Source organism: Phalangium opilio, unplaced genomic scaffold (genome assembly GCF_054372755.1).
Source record: "Phalangium opilio isolate 3A_F unplaced genomic scaffold, DU_Popi_V2 ptg000038l_1, whole genome shotgun sequence".
Taxonomy (NCBI): Eukaryota; Metazoa; Arthropoda; class Arachnida; order Opiliones; family Phalangiidae; genus Phalangium; species Phalangium opilio.
In genome coordinates, this window is record NW_028324161.1 from 2,869,676 (window position 1) to 2,885,822 (window position 16,147).

The following is a 16,147-nucleotide window of genomic DNA, read 5'->3' on the forward strand; positions in this document are numbered from 1 at the left end:
CAACAACAACATCTACTCATAATATTTACCAAAACATTTCATTTATATGGAACACTATACTGTAAAAAAAAAACACTAGTACCATCAAATATCTACTATGGTATTTTTCTTTTAAGAGTACTACAAAATTCCATCGTGTAAAGGTACTCTAAACTACCTCTTAAAGAAGGTATTTTTTGAGGAGTACAAGGTATTTTGTATTACCAAAATGGGTATCAATTACAACCCAAAAAAGATCAGAATTATACTTTGAAATTTGGAAAGGTAGCCTATTCCTTATTACCGAAGTGGGTACCTGTTTCAACCCAACAAGCTGCCCCATCAGAAAGGACACTCGTGCGGGATATGTAAGATATTAAAAAAGTGAAACAATAGGGGCTAAAAAAGCGAGCATGAGGTAAAAATACTAGAGGAATATTTTGGTCGAACCATTAAAGCCGACTTTTAACACATTGATATTACAAGAAATAATTATATAGACTAAAAACTTTGCAGTTTTATGGTGGATGATGGAAATTTATTAAGACAAAAATAAATAGATGAAAATTTATTAAGACAAAAATAAATAGATGAAAATTTATTAAGACAAAGTCAAATAGATGAAAATTTATTCATTCTTTACTAGACGTCATACCTCCAGTTCTGACTCTGAGCGAGACTAAATATTAACTTAACAGTAGAACTCGCGATCCTCGGCGGAGGCAGTCTATTTAGTATTTACCCTTTTTTGTGACTTCAACTAGAGTTCGTTCTGGTGGAGTCACCAAATAAGTGTTTACTTTAAAAAAAAATAGAAATCGAAATGATGGGGATGAAAAGCCCCGAACACACGGTATTCCTGTCTCCATCCATTACCAAAGCTAGGGTAGAGAGAGACCTTGGGGGGGGGAGTAAAAAGGTTCGAAAATATACTTTTAAAGGTAATTCGGAAGTATTAAAAGTAAAATAAAACATGGTGCAATGGTCTTAAAATGAATGGAATCAAAAATTGTGGTTTTTAAAAGGGGACCTATGACGCAGAGGAAAACCTGTGCTACGAAGTGGGCTTGTCCTAATAACAGAGGTTTAGTCATACTACATCAAAAGGGTATATGAGTATGAGAGAGGGAGTCAGGAACCCAGGTCAGAACGAAATAATATGGGCTACTGAATGGTTGTGCCCCAAAATTGTGACTATATGTTTTAGTTATAAAACCAAGTCTTTATACTTTGTCGACGCAAAAACTTAGCTATCGAAATTAACCTCGAAGAAACTTTAGCTAGTTATTTTACCTCTATCAATTGTTTCAGTACGATTGATAGCAATTTAACATTATAGAAGATCTCCAAAAATAGGAGGACCGATTAAATTGTAGGAGGTAAATTAGGAAAATTTAAACTACTTTCTCCCTCCGATAATCAACAGCCCTGTAAAAACTTAGGACGATGAAACCACCGGAAAATACAAGATTCTGTGACAGTTATGAAACTATGGAATTAAAAAATAAATAAAAACTTAAAATTAATCGGTATAAGATTAACTTCAATTTTATTACTCTTAAATAAATGGGATTTTAAAGCTCAATTGAAATTATCTAACGAACATTTAAAATTTACGGGACGTTAAAGTGGGATATGTTTGATTTCACATTAAAATGGCATTGGCATTTAAAAAAAATTATTCACATTTTTATTTTCCGTAACATACTTGTTAAATACGTAAATGACAGGCCTTTGAATCCAGAATGTGAACATACAGCGTGGAACAATTGAAGTGAAACAGGTTGAAACTTACAGACTGCCTTACTGATAATCAACGCCCAGCTCAAACCGCTTTTCGTAGAAGACTTAAATTGTGTATGTAGTATGTGGGCACTAAGAAATGTTTTTATAATCCGTGGTCATCTTGAAAAAGGGCGGCCAGAAATCTACTAAACATCTTTTATTTAATAACGTCTACGTTTCCCAACCAATTTCGCTGTTACTTTTATACTGGTTTGTTATATCCTATAGACGGTCTAAATGGTTTTAGGGGTGTGATTTGCAGCCATTTTTTGCTAGGTGTGGTAACGTAATCCAACCTGGCTTTGCGATGGTGTTTTGTGTGTGGCCCCCGGACACACGAAAAACAAGCGCTAATAGCAACCGAGTAAAGCAAGATCCACGATCACCTTGGAGCTCTTAATGTGAACGAAATTGCAAAAGAAAAATATCAGCGCTATGGTATGAGTTAACAGCAGTTTTACGACTTGAGATGGACGTAAAACAAGTTTGTCGGGGCGCTTGTTAAGAAAAGAACCTTTTTCGGCTCTTGGAAGTATTGGGAAATAATTCTACAGGGTCGGTAGGCCCTTGTAGATATGACTTGATACCGGTTTGTAATGCTTAACGAAAAAATCACCATTTTAGGGTTAGCGTCCCATAGAAAAAGCATTACATTTTACCCGGTTTTTTAGGGAAATTGTAATAGGCGATACGGAAAAACTATTAAAAAATTATTAATTTCATGATAAAATGTTTTCGGAAAATGGAATTGTTCTTGAAAAAGCGGAGATATGCAATTTTTTGAATAAATTTAGAGGGAATAGATCGATTAAGAGTAAAATCAGTTGATTGAATTAAATAGTGATTAAGGATTAAACTACTAAAAATACTTAAAGAAAAATTTCAATATCTGAACTTCAGTCAATTGATAAACCTCACTCATATCGTTGGTTTTTTAGGTCTTGGTCCAAACAAAGACGTTTTTGTATAATCAACATTGGCATCGTCAAACAATTCACCCGGTTAACCTAATACGGCTACCCTCAAGTTTAATTTTAATGTGATTGACGACTGCGAGGCTGGATAGACGAAATACCTTTTTAGCTAGGTGTGGTAAGACCTTAATGTACCCCAACCGTTGGGCCATCTCGAATATTACCTTAGCGAGTTAGAAAACATGAATACTGTACTACATTAGTACATACAAAACCAACACGCCCTCCCCACCCCCAACCACACCTAGCTTATACGTAAATTTTATTTACGTGACTTGTTTAAAATGGTGTCAAGGAAAGTATATGAAAAATGTCCCGACGGGTTGACCAGCAACTCCGGGTGCCTTTGCTGCAGTCTTTCGATATTCAGTAAGAGCTGTTTGAAGTTCTTAAGACTAAATTTCTTTAATTGAAAAAGTCAAAAACCAAACAACCGTCGTCTACCTTAATTTCTCTGAATTTTACTCCTCAAAGGGAAACATTCGAATATACATATATATACATATACAGGGTGTTTCTGATAAGTCTGCCATAAATCAAGGGGCGTGTTTTCTGGGTCAAACTGAGCGAAAGTGTCAAAGAACATGGGGTGTACAAGAATTTGCAACGAAGATATGGCCCCCCAAACATTGGCCCCTAAAACAAGAAAATATTCGAATATGTAGACTAAAACAAATTCAGCCTTATCAACTTGTTTAGAAATAATGAGACAATTTCAATAGTTTCCCTCTAACATCGTTATTGAACTTTCACCTGGCAGAAGTGTATTAAATGAGTAGAAGTATGCCTACTCTAGTAAAGTAAATTCAAAGTATCATGGTACCTTTCGGTTGGTATTACTTTTATTCTTAACAAGTTAACATGGACGTTACAGGTATTGTTCAAAATGTCCACCAACGGCGTTAAGACAAACATGAACCCGTCTTTCGAAAGATTCTTGGACATGTTGGAAGATTCCTGGCATGTTCCTGATTGTTTGACAACCTTCAATAATTCGTCTTCGCAAGTCTTCCTCATCACGGACTTCATTCTTGTACACGATGTCTTTGAGATGACCCCAAAGATAGAAATCGCACGGATTTAAATCCGGAGATCTGGCTGGCCACGCAACTGCTCCTCCACGCCCAATCCACCTCAAATTAAACGTAGCATTAAGATGTTCTCTAACTGCACGGCTGAAATGTGGGGGTGCCCCGGACTTCATTCTTGTACACGATGTAAAAAAAATCTTTGAGATGACCCCAAAGACTTTTTAGCAAACCACCGTTTATTGTTTACGTTTGTGAATAAAAAACAATGCTGACAGTCATGACGCAAACGTAAAAACTAAACGGTGGTTTGCTATAAAGTAACGCGATGTTGTTGATAACGTCACAGTATCAGTTCGAACGAACGTGTGGTAGTACAGTATGGCGTATACCAATGCAGAATATGCAGACATGCATCTCATGTATGGACTGGCGCAGGGCAATTCAGTGGAAGCACAGCGGCGATACCAGGAACAATTTCCGCAACGACGCATACCAAATCGTCGTACGTTCGAGGCTGTTGACATGCGCTTGAGGGACATCGGACAAGTACAACCCAACAACGTTCGAGAGCGAGACATTCCAGAAGACATGGAGGAAATCGAGGAAGACGTCCTTGCCATGTTCGATGAGGACCCCTCGACAAGTACCAGACAAGTTGGACGACAATTACATGTTAATCACGTTTTGGTCTGGCGAATTCTCCGCGGACATCAGTTTCACCCGTATCATATTCAAAAGGTGCAAGCTCTTAACCCGGCAGATTATCCAAGACGCATCGACTTTTGCGAGTGGTTTTTGGCCAGAGTAGAGGACAATCAATTTCCATGGGTCATTTTAGTAACCGACGAGGCACATTTTTCCCGGGATGGAATTCTGAACTATCACAACCACCACGAATGGCGCCAATTAAACCCACACGCAACTAGTGTTAGAAGTCACCAACAGCAATTTTCTTTAAACGTATGGTGCGGCATTGTCGGTAATCATTTACTAGGTCCGCATTTTCTTCCACCCAGACTAAATGGTGAAGCATATCTCACGTTCTTAAGAGACACTTTACCTGAACTACTCGAGGACATACCGTTAGCATTACTTCGTGACATGTGGTTTATGCACGACGGGGCACCCCCACATTTCAGCCGTGCAGTTAGAGAACATCTTAATGCTACGTTTAATTTGAGGTGGATTGGGCGTGGAGGACCAGTTGCGTGGCCAGCCAGATCTCCGGATTTAAATCCGTGCGATTTCTATCTTTGGGGTCATCTCAAAGACATCGTGTACAAGAATGAAGTCCGTGATGAGGAAGACTTGCGAAGACGAATTATTGAAGGTTGTCAAACAATCAGGAACATGCCAGGAATCTTCCAACATGTCCAAGAATCTTTCGAAAGACGGGTTCATGTTTGTCTTAACGCCGTTGGTGGACATTTTGAACAATACCTGTAACGTCCATGTTAACTTGTTAAGAATAAAAGTAATACCAACCGAAAGATACCATGATACTTTGAATTTACTTTACTAGAGTAGGCATACTTCTACTCATTTAATACACTTCTGCCAGGTGAAAGTTCAATAACGATGTTAGAGGGAAACTATTGAAATTGTCTCATTATTTCTAAACAAGTTGATAAGGCTGAATTTGTTTTAGTCTACATATTCGAATATTTTCTTGTTTTAGGGGCCAATGTTTGGGGGGCCATATCTTCGTTGCAAATTCTTGTACACCCCATGTTCTTTGACACTTTCCACTCAGTTTGACCCAAAAAACACGCCCCTTGATTTATGGCAGACTTATCAGAAACACCCTGTATATATATATATTTTCATATTCTCATTAACGAGTAATAGAATATTTTTAACGGCCTGTAGTAAGGCGAATAATTTTATATCTCCTAATGAATCTCCAGCTTCCACCCCTTGCTCATACTCCCTGTCGCTTTTTAGCTTGTACCGGTATGTAAGAAGATAATTGAAAACCTTAATTTTCGCCTTTTGCTCCAAATAAAAATAAAATGAGGGAGATATGTTTTAGTAGTTAGAAGGTTCGAGAAAAGGCGTAGTTGTTACAATTCAATATTCCAAAATGTGTCTCGATATTAAAATTGGATTTGAATTTATTTTAGGCGTTCAGAAGATACTGCTTTAAAAATTATTATGAAACCACAACGCTGAAGGATTTAGTTTGAGACGCATGGCGAAACACTCCATCATAGTTCCGGGCCAGTAAATAAGTAGCGTATAGATTCAGGTTTTACTTGCGCTTTTAATATTCTAATAAAAATTTAATCGACGTGTTTGAACGCTTTACCATACCTTCAATGCACTATCATTTAATATTCATTGAATTAGTAATTCAATACCTTTATTTCCTTAGTGATTATCGTGATAATATTTATCTAGCTCACGTGTGGATACATAAGATATTCATTATTTAGTCACGCAAAATATGCCGTTTCATTTTCCTTGTATTTTCTCGTATAAATGTTAATTATATTTTTCCAATTACGTGAGTAAACATATTTCATATTTCTTACGTTAACACATCTACAAAAATTCCCTTACTTCGAGTAGTATGATGTAATGAGTGGCAATTCCACCGAGTCCTTCCTTCAGCCGAGTTATATTTACTCCGAAAATATAATCAACAAAGCGTTCTAATAAACGACAATAACCTGCACTGACATTAAAACCCGTGCTTCTCGTTGCTACATTTCAAATTTCGAAACTTACTTGAGAAACGCCATCGAAAGATTCATAATGTGTGAGAATCAAACCCTAACCGTGGCCGCTTTGGATGTAAGAGCATAATTATTAACACCAGAAGTAAAATAAAGGACTAGAAGTAAAGTGCTCTAGCATTGGTAATAGTTCCTGGCACTAGTGAACAAATTTGAGGAATTTGTGTCGCTTCCATCGCGCCTACATTAGAGAGAAAAAATTGGTCGAGTTCCAAAACAAATTCCTATCCCTTTCCCCACAACCTAAAGCCGCGGAACACGGACGCGGGTGCTTGAATCTAGTTCGGCAGTCTACCGCCGCGAGCGTCTCACGTTTTGGAGTGAAAATTCAGAAACCGCTACCAAGTGAAGAATTTGGTTAGCTCGATACTTCTAGTCCTTTACCTTACTTCTGTTAACGCTAAGGAAATTTGTTCCCTTTAAAATTCATTGAATTTCAAAAATTGCCTTGGTCAGTGTGCATTCTCAAGACCATGTATATTATGCACTCGTTCACAATCTTGGAAGGGACATTTCAGAAACCAGTTTTACCTAAAGTTTGAGGTCCTTCCAAGTTGGTTAAAGAACAGTTAGCGCAATTTCCATAAATAAACTTCAGACCACTTTTGGAAATATAAAGGACGTACATCTGAAACTCTATTTTTTAAAGCGCTTTATTTTCAAGACACCTTCGTTCAGATTTCCGATGAAAGATATGCATTCAGAATTTCATGGACGCGAGTTCAACGTTTTGAAAATTCTGTCGGAAATATTGTCTTTTAAGTATGACTTTTAACTTATTAGAACTGGAACTCGGTATGCCTGGTATTGGGTATCTTTCTATTAGAATTTCTTTCCCCATATGGCATTCATACCTTTACGGCTTGGAAGCGCAGACTCACACAGAAAAAAATGTGTTAAAGATTTGAACACATTTTAGTGTTCAAAAACCAAATTTTGGTTTCTTGATATGTTTAAGTGAGGAAAACTTCTAATTTTTGTTTGTATTTTAAAAAATTGTAACCGTTGAACACTAAATCTGAACATTTTCACAATGAAAGCGTTCAAAATTTAGGAACAGCGAACGCGATCATTTGTTTTCTTGTTCTGTAACCATTGAAGGAGTACTTCGAGGAATGTTTTCAAATTTTAAGCATAGCTTAGTTGTATTTCGCACGTAGACACGGTTCCATGGGTGAAGAATGAGCGTGAGGAAATTTGTTTTCTTGCTACAGCATTGTTCTCAGCACGCTCTAACCTATATCTCTATGTAACGTAGCTTTTTGCGTGCTGACAACCGAATAAGCTCCCGTCGGAGATAGGAAGTTGCTTATCCTATAGCGTGAGTACCTATTTCCTCGCGCGCATTCTTTATATCCACAGTTTTTCTTTGTCGCCCGAGAGTGAATTTAAAGTTTAAGTATTAATACAATTCAAGGAATCAGTGGTGTCGCTAGGCCTTTTTTTGGGGGGGGATATAGCCCCCCAAATTTCAAACTTATACCCCTCAAAAAAATAATCCGTAAACCCTACCAAAAATTGCTCGTAGCCCCCTAAAGTTCTGTAGCAATATATAAAAAATTATATTGATAGATTAGTTAAGTTTCAATGAACCACTTATGCAAAATTTTGTTATTAATTTCTTATAATAACTTTAAAATAGATTGCCCAGACACCTCGTCCCCCCCCATTTCAAACCCTAGCGACGCTACTGCAATGAATACGAATGTGTCAATTCGACTAAAAACATGGTAAGCATATTTATAATTAATATACGTATACTTGGAATGTGAATTTAATTAACCTATGCCTTGAAAACGTTTCTTGGCAAAGCGCCGACTATGAACTCTCCAGTCTCTCCTACGAAGCATTTTTTGCAATACCTGTTATTTATGTTTGGTAAATTTCAATATTCCCCAAAATTCGTCTGCAACCTTTACTGCTGCTAAATTGCCAATAAGAAAACTGATCCCGAAAGTAACAGCCCGTAAGTTTGGGCCGGATTTTTAAGCCTGGTGGGAGCTTCAGGAGATTAAAGGTGTAATCTTTTTTGAGGGTAAGTTTTAAGTAACTATTGCGCGATAAATATATATTTCAATACTTAATAGTGCTTTTGCTAGCAATATAACTTATAACTCAGTACAAAAATACATATTAATTGTTAAATACCAGAAATTCCGTACATATCCCTCTCGGAATGTGGAATGAGAGAGGTACTTAATATGTGCATATGCAGAACACTTAAAAGACGTTCTAAACCGAGACAAATAAGTCTTGAACACATTAGAAAGTGAACATATTTTTACTCGAACATGTGCTCATTTTTGAACATGTATAGGAGAGCGTCGCATAAAGGTGTTCAGGGATTGTGTTCAGCTTCCCAACACATTTTCTGTGTAATTAACATGTCAGAGGCTGAACACTGAACTAATAACAAGTTCAAAACCGGAACATAAAGTGGCTTGAATACATTAGAAAAAAGAACATATTTTTAATTGAACATGTTCTTATTCTTAAACATGTATAGGAGAGTGTAGCATGAAGGTGTTCAGAGATTGTGTTCAATAACTTCAATTTCCTAACACATTTTTTTGTGAAGGTTGTCATATACCATAATTTGTAGGGTTTTGGCACGCGCACCTAGGCCGTGTAACTAAGCCTTGAAGTGGATAGCTCAAAAGAGTTGGTCTTTTTCAAAATGTATTTATAGTTGCATGTCAGAAAGAAACTTTTATAACCTAGGAAAGGGAAAATTACTACGATTTTGAATACTAGCTTATAATGGTCGTCGGTTCTAGCAAACACAGTCGGGCTATCTGGCTCTCGGGAGTGCATGGTGACACGGGAAACGTCGGAGCGGGGCGGCTCACAACCAATCACAAGAGATATTATCCCAATTGTGAAGAACCGCTTAAAAACCACAAATTAAAGGAATACTCTGCTGCGTTCGAGCCCCTTGAGATTAACTTCACTGCGCCCAAAAAAGAGAGAAAATGTGCTGCCGCCTAGGTGTGAAAGCTTGCAATTCAATTTTTCCTCTAACGGTTTTTCAGTTCTCCCCTTCCTCCCACCCGTTTCCACGGCAAGGCAAAAGCAGTTGTCCCCTTTTTTCGTTTCTTTATTTCCCCTCTTGCGAGTTAGTTTTTAGTGGGATTCAAAGAAGGAAAACTACCCTAGGCGTAGAGTTCTATAGGCCCGTGGGGCCCGAGCCCCCCCCCCCAAATATTTTAGAAGTGGCCACGGGCCCCTCCAAAAATTTGTCATCCATAATACCGAAATCATGAAGATAGTGACCTCATAAAAAGAATTTTTGCGTTTAACTGACTGCAAAAAACCCATTAAAACCACTACAGAGCAGTGTTTCCGAACAGAATAGTTTTATTTTGTTCTGTAAAATTATCGTTGATATTTTAGGGGTCAGTCATAAAATTTTTATGATAAAGAAAAGTTTCATCCTAAAATTAACGTAAATGTTTTTATGACTCTTCACTTTTTATTGTATCTTTCGGTTAGATTGTATTGATGACAACAAAATAAATTATTTCAATTAAAATAATTCAGTAAGAGTAATAAAAACGTATACTTACAATCCGCGACCTTGGCCCAAATACTTAAGCAGTCGACATGGTCAAGGGGTTGAACTTTGTTTATTTTACGGTAATATAAGCGCCCCCAAGCGTAAAACCGCGGCGAACTAAATTGGTTAAAATAATATTCTCGCTTCGCGACACGCATGGGCCTAGTTCATTTCGGAGGCTCCGATTGAAAAGTGCAACTGGTCTTCTGAAAATAACCCATTTTAGCATGCTCTACTCTAGTATAGTCAGAAGCCGATTAGGCTTTACACATGAAGTACGTAACATGTGCCATTGTGCCTCGAGGAGCTACACGATATTATCTAAGCTCCTGGGAAAGAACCTCCTCTTATACGGAGGAACATAATTCGGTAACGCGGCTCCTTCAGATCCTTGCGATTCTTCCGCTTTAAGAACCGATTTACCAGGTACATAAATTAGGGAACTACTATAAAGACTGAATATTCTTTAGTTAAAACTATACACAATACCAAAGATTATTTGGGAGTAAGGCACGAAGATCTTATCAATCTGGGTAGCTTTTGCTTAGACTATTTAAGACTCCGTGTATCTGTTTTTTTACGAGGATTATTTTCTGTTCTCGCGGCTACGGCGAGCCGAGCCGCCAGGGCTCGGAAATCGGGATACCGCCGATACCTAGCCGAGGCTTAGTGTAGTTTTCGAGTCTACTTTTACTCGCAGAGCTATTTTTCTGTTGAAATTAAAAAAATTCTTATAATATTTAGTTGAAGACTTATTAAATGACTCGAAAATTTTCGAAACTTGAGCTTTAAAACGTTGAATATAATATAACGACTAACGAACGATACCGCAAATTTGCCTTTCCAGCTTCCCGGTTATGTTATATTGCCGGCGAGGTCTAGTCGAGGTCCCATGCAAGAAAATAGTAATATTCGTCGCCATTGGTCTGGCATTAAAGAGGCTATCTACGGTTAGGGGACTTATGATTGGTTAAAAGCTTTTTTGTTCGTCTGTTTAGTTTTTACTTCGGGAATGTCATGAAATCTATGGCCAAAGCTATGGAAAAGTGGGACTTACGTACTTTATGTGTGAAGCATTATCCGTTTTTGGTATAGTGCGACGAATGTAAGGCCAGGGATACTAGATGCTTTAAGAGGGATTCGAAAGGAGACGGAAATTGCGACAGAGTTATCGGCGTGTCATGCGTAGTACAGTCTACCGGACTTCTAGATTTTAGTGCTATAGTATTGGTCCATTTGAGCGCCGCATAGTTCTCAAGAATCTCGCGGCGTTTTCCGCGGGAAAAATAAAATCAAGTGATCGGCCGCCATTTACGGAGAGAGGGATTTTTTTTTCGAATACCTAACTCGATCACGTCCGTGAGCGGGTGGGCCGTTTTGGTAACTGATTATCGTCTGCTTCATAATTGAGAGAACTACAGGGCACAATTATAAAACGGCAGCGTCCTAGCCTTATTCTTTAATTTTTTACTATATTTTGTTCCACGTTTAGAAATTGAGCTTTCCAATTTTATTAAATAGTATTGAAATTAAGCCAATCCCTTACAAAAATCTTCTTAAGAACTCTTAAGAAAATTCCTTGGGAAATTTCTTTGGAAATCCTTAAGGCGTTCTTTAGGAAATTGGGGAATATTGGCCCCTTTTTCTTTGGAAATTACTTTGGAAATATCTTTGGAATTTTCTTGGGAAATATCTTTGGAATTATCTTGGGAAATATCTTTGGAATTATCTTGGGAAATATCTTTGGAATTTTCTTGGGAAATATCTTTGGAATTTTCTTGGGAAATATCTTTGGAATTTTCTTGGGAAATATCTTCGGAATTTTCTTGGGATATATCTTTGGAGTTTTCTTGGGAAATATCTTTGGAATTTTCGTGGGAAATGTCTATGGAATTTTCTTGAGAAATAAATAGGGAAGATTATGGGTTAATTCATTTAGCCACTTGAAACGAGGATAGTTCTCACATGGAAAACCATATCCCAATACAGAGAGTGTAGTTCTTATATGCTGAACTACATCCCTTATAGCGAGGGAAGTTCTCGCATGCAGTGTGAAATTGCTTATAAAGTCAGACATTTAATCTACTTAAAAACATCCGTAAACGGCAGAAAGTTTTAAACCTGTCCAATTGTATGGGGTAATAAGTGGGTTTTGGAGGCTTTAATGGCCAAGCAGTAGATACAGACGTTGTTGTTAAATTTAATAATGTATATTCACTGAGAGTTTTTCGAGTATCGGAAACGCGTTTAAGCTAATTTTGTCTACAATGTTTTCAAAAAAATATTTATTTTGGACTCTAATTACGCTCGAAATAAAGATAAAACATGCCATAAGAGAATTAAGCAAAAATTCCGACTGACAGCTTAGATTCCCTGTAAATCTAAACATAACGATTTTAATTACTCTTATTTTACTTTTAATCTATTTCATCCTTTACATAAACACCTCACGGATTATTAAAGGCAAAAAAAAGATAAAAAAGAAAACAATAGGTAAATATAACATTCCATTTCAGCGCTTGCTGAGTCTTATAGCTACGGGACAAGCCTTCGTGAAACGTTTTTAATTTTTTTAACCATCAAGTTAATGTCTATCTAGGAAAACTCTAGCTAAACAATTAGGGTAAAAATATTGTTTAGATAATTATATGTAAAGCATAATTGCAATATATCTGGCCCTTTGAAATTCATCTCTAAAATTCTAAACTAAATTCGTTGGAAAATAAACCCTAGACCTTCTTTAGAAATTTATCTCTTGAATTCCAAACGAATTTCATTGGAAAATAAACCCTAGATCTTCTTTGGAAATTTATCTCTAGAATTCTTAAAGAATTTCTTAGGAAAATAAACCCTAGAGCTTCATTGGACATTTATCTCAATAATTCCTAACGAATTTCTTTGGGAAATTAACCCTAGACTTTCTTTGGAAATTGATCTCAAGAATTCCTAAAGAATTTCGTTGGAAAATATTCTCTAGACGTTCTTTGGAAATTTATCTCTAGAATTCCTAAAAAATTCTATAGAAAATAATCCCTAGACCTTCTTAGGAAATTTATCTCTAGAATTCCTAAAGAATTTCTTTAGAAAATAATCCCAAGAAGTTCTTTGGAAATTTATCTCTAGAATGCCTAAAGAATTTCTTTAGAAAATAGTCCGAAGACATTCTTTGGAAATTTGTCTCTAGAATGCCTAAAGAATTTCTTTAGAAAATAATCCCTAGACCTTCTTAAGAAATTTATCTCTAGAATCCCTAAAGAATTTCTTTAGAAAATAATCCCAAGACATTCTTTGGAAATTTGTCTCAAGAATTCTTTAGGAAATTCCAAGGAAGTCTTTGGAAATAGTTTCTTTAGAAAATTATCCCAAGGGCTCCGTAGGGTTCCAAAGAAATTCCTTTAGAACTCTTAAGAAGATTTTTGTAAGGGATTAAAGTTTCCGTAAACAAAAATTAACCTTTAGGGATGTTCTGTGTCCAAATACGGAATGAATAGCAGCTGACGACAATCAGTCCAAAAAATTCTAGGGAAATGTGTCTGGCAGCATTGCACCTCCGAAAATGGCGCTAGGTTTCGCTGCCGAAAATGAGCGACCGCCGTATCGGCGGCGTTACTTCAATATGGACCAGGACTATTCAAAGCCAAATCAAGGATGATGGCGGGAAGATGCGAAATCTGAGAGAAATAGGCGCGCTGTGGAAAGGCTTAGGTCCGGTGGAACGGAAAAAATGGGGGAATACTCGGAATAGGAATTCAATTTGTCCTTGATAGGTAAAAACAAAACGGCGCGCGTTATAGATCCCCGTTAAAAAACCCATTGCCGCAGTCTCGTCTGAACGTACGTGAGCTGATCATCCCTCTTTAAACATCTAGTGTCCCTGGTAAGGCACGCCGCTGGCCAACTCCATAGAGTAGATAAACAATTTTCAAAATGTTTTTCGAGGCACAAGTATAAATTAGTCTTATGGGTTAAGTCGCTCTCATGGTTTCCTAAGTTGGTGATTTTCCTGAGTTCTGAAAGTGGTCTCGAAATTTTTGAAAGGATTTTAACATTCGCATTGTAATGCGCAAATACGGATAAATTTGTTTTAAAACGGTCTAGATTATCTTTAGAGGAAAACATAGTCCATGGATATACTTAATAAATACTATATAATGTAGTATATATAAATTTATTACTTAATATCCCTTACAAAAATCTTCTTAAGAGTTCTAAAGGAATTTCTTTGGAACCCTACGGAGCCCTTGGGATAATTTTCTAAAGAAACTATTTCCAAAGACTTCCTTGGAATTTCCTAAAGAATTCTTGAGACAAATTTCCAAAGAATGTCTTGGGATTATTTTCTAAAGAAATTCTTTAGGGATTCTAGAGATAAATTTCTTAAGAAGGTCTAGGGATTATTTTCTAAAGAAATTCTTTAGGCATTCTAGAGACAAATTTCCAAAGAATGTCTTCGGACTATTTTCTAAAGAAATTCTTTAGGCATTCTAGAGATAAATTTCCAAAGAACTTCTTGGGATTATTTTCTAAAGAAATTCTTTAGGAATTCTAGAGATAAATTTCCTAAGAAGGTCTAGGGATTATTTTCTATAGAATTTTTTAGGAATTCTAGAGATAAATTTCCAAAGAACGTCTAGAGAATATTTTCCAACGAAATTCTTTAGGAATTCTTGAGATCAATTTCCAAAGAAAGTCTAGGGTTAATTTCCCAAAGAAATTCGTTAGGAATTATTGAGATAAATGTCCAATGAAGCTCTAGGGTTTATTTTCCTAAGAAATTCTTTAAGAATTCTAGAGATAAATTTCCAAAGAAGATCTAGGGTTTATTTTCCAATGAAATTCGTTTGGAATTCAAGAGATAAATTTCTAAAGAAGGTCTAGGGTTTATTTTCCAACGAATTTAGTTTAGAATTTTAGAGATGAATTTCAAAGGGCCAGATATATTGCAATTATGCTTTACATATAATTATCTAAACAATATTTTTACCCTAATTGTTTAGCTAGAGTTTTCCTAGATAGACATTAACTTGATGGTTAAAAAAATTAAAAACGTTTCACGAAGGCTTGTCCCGTAGCTATAAGACTCAGCAAGCGCTGAAATGGAATGTTATATTTACCTATTGTTTTCTTTTTTATCTTTTTTTGCCTTTAATAATCCGTGAGGTGTTTATGTAAAGGATGAAATAGATTAAAAGTAAAATAAGAGTAATTAAAATCGTTATGTTTAGATTTACAGGGAATCTAAGCTGTCAGTCGGAATTTTTGCTTAATTCTCTTATGGCATGTTTTATCTTTATTTCGAGCGTAATTAGAGTCCAAAATAAATATTTTTTTGAAAACATTGTAGACAAAATTAGCTTAAACGCGTTTCCGATACTCGAAAAACTCTCAGTGAATATACATTATTAAATTTAACAACAACGTCTGTATCTACTGCTTGGCCATTAAAGCCTCCAAAACCCACTTATTACCCCATACAATTGGACAGGTTTAAAACTTTCTGCCGTTTACGGATGTTTTTAAGTAGATTAAATGTCTGACTTTATAAGCAATTTCACACTGCATGCGAGAACTTCCCTCGCTATAAGGGATGTAGTTCAGCATATAAGAACTACACTCTCTGTATTGGGATATGGTTTTCCATGTGAGAACTATCCTCGTTTCAAGTGGCTAAATGAATTAACCCATAATCTTCCCTATTTATTTCTCAAGAAAATTCCATAGACATTTCCCACGAAAATTCCAAAGATATTTCCCAAGAAAACTCCAAAGATATATCCCAAGAAAATTCCGAAGATATTTCCCAAGAAAATTCCAAAGATATTTCCCAAGAAAATTCCAAAGATATTTCCCAAGAAAATTCCAAAGATATTTCCCAAGATAATTCCAAAGATATTTCCCAAGATAATTCCAAAGATATTTCCCAAGAAAATTCCAAAGATATTTCCAAAGTAATTTCCAAAGAAAAAGGGGCCAATATTCCCCAATTTCCTAAAGAACGCCTTAAGGATTTCCAAAGAAGTTTCCCAAGGAATTTTCTTAAGAGTTCTTAAGAAGATTTTTGTAAGGGATTCGTTAGGAATTTAT

At 36.3% G+C, this 16,147-nt stretch overlaps 2 protein-coding genes and 1 long non-coding RNA gene across 3 annotated transcripts in view; 2 read left to right on the forward strand and 1 right to left on the reverse strand.

Moving 5' to 3' along the window:
- The window catches only part of LOC149682651 (uncharacterized), a 271,813-nt gene that overhangs the window by 130,453 nt on the left and 125,213 nt on the right, over window positions 1-16,147 (forward strand). The gene's annotated exons all lie outside the window — the stretch shown is intronic.
- LOC149682659 (uncharacterized) overlaps window positions 1-16,147 on the forward strand; it is a 147,951-nt gene that overhangs the window by 48,094 nt on the left and 83,710 nt on the right. The gene's annotated exons all lie outside the window — the stretch shown is intronic.
- LOC149682662 (uncharacterized) lies at window positions 4,658-5,483 on the reverse strand. Its single transcript, XR_016365508.1, has 3 exons — window positions 5,284-5,483; window positions 4,851-5,209; window positions 4,658-4,786 (listed from the first exon to the last, which is right to left on the reverse strand). It is a non-coding gene; the product is annotated as an uncharacterized LOC149682662 (long non-coding RNA).